We start from the raw sequence: 1,630 nt of genomic DNA, 5'->3' as shown, positions 1-1,630 counted from the left end.
AAAAGCTTTAATAAAGGAATAGGTCTACTGCAACAAAGGAAACAACAGCAAAAATTGAGACAAGGACACATCCTCCTAAGTCCATTAATGCCAGTGGGAGTTTGCCTTCATCTTCAGTGGGAACAGAACTTCAAAGACAAGGCAATCACCCATACAAACCGGAGGATAAAATCTGAACCTTCCACGGTCTATGACACAAACCGTCTTCAGAGGATGGTACCATAGCCCTGACACGGTGGAAATGTCTCCAGCAGGATTTTCACAGCCTGGCTTGACCACAGCATTGTCCACAGCGCTGCCAGGCCGGCTGCTGGGACGGACGTCAGAGCGGCCACTGGTGCGGGCGGTTTCTTCGGCAGAGGCTGGGCAGGCAAGGAAGGATGCATCTCCTCATGGTGAATGCTGACCCTCTCGCTGCTTATGGGTTTGATTTCAGTGCCCTAGTCCAGAAGCAGTAATATCCCCACCTTCACAGGTATATTTTTTTCACACATCAATAATTTAAGAGCCTCTCAAAGACTGTCTCTGACAGAATGAAGACTGAAAGCTGTCTGTATTGCCTCAGTCCTACGGTTGTTGTTAGCACTGAGGAAGATGAGCAGTGTAGACAGTGAGAATCTTCTCCAGGAAGATTCAAGATTTTTATTTATTTGCTTGTTTGTTTGTTTATTGAGAGCATTGCCAAAGATCCTGCAGGAACAGATAACTTATCTTTTTTTTTTTTTTTTCCAAGAAAATGCAATATTTATTTATTACTAAATTCATTTGGTTTCCAGCACCCTCACTTCTAACTATCACCAGGTATAAAAATCACCATGTATGAAATAAGGAATGAAGTGTGTGGTTTGGCTGCTTTTAAAATCATGTAGTAATGCTATTAGAGTTTGTGGGATTAGTTTGATAGTCCAAGTAAAATAACTGTCAGCTAGACAGATAGTGCAATGAAGGTGAAACACAGTATCGCTGATAAGAAAGTAACCTTTATCTCATGGCCCGAGACTTTTCTCAGTATATGAGCACAGCACTTTGTGGGATCAAGTGACATTCACCAACATACAGCTGCTGAGCACAACCAACATGATTAGATTAGTTAAACCAACGTGGTAAAGGCAGAGTGAAACTGAGCAGCTTCATAGCCCTTACCAAGTATAACCTAAGCATGATTTCTTCCCTACGCAAGGGAAATTTCATGTGTTAGGGCTAACAGTATTTGAAGCAAGTCCCATGTAATTTCAGTGCAGTATTGGATGAAGCATGACAATAAGATCAGCTAAGTTAAAAACTAGAAGAGCTAAACTGTTGACAAATTACAAAGGTACTGCAAAAATTTTATATGTACTTGTGCAAGGTATTGAGCAGAAGAGAAATATGTTTCTTCTAAGAGGATGAAGGTGCGGCTACTACTGTTTACCAAAGATATTAAAAAAAAAATAAAATCCTGTTGATGCTGTTCATTTAAAGTAATAATTAGAGTCTGGCGTCAAGTTTGAATGATAACTATTGCTTTCTTCACACAGATTTTCTAAGCTTGAGAGACCAGTTTTCAAAAGCTATTTAGCAGAGCTCTTATGTTACCAGCATCACTCCATCGGAAGAAACTGTTAAAGGACAATCAGAAGGGTGAGTCCTC

This window comes from Cygnus olor, chromosome 8 (genome assembly GCF_009769625.2).
Source record: "Cygnus olor isolate bCygOlo1 chromosome 8, bCygOlo1.pri.v2, whole genome shotgun sequence".
Lineage (NCBI taxonomy): Eukaryota > Metazoa > Chordata > Aves > Anseriformes > Anatidae > Cygnus > Cygnus olor.
This window is presented reverse-complemented; position numbering follows the sequence as displayed.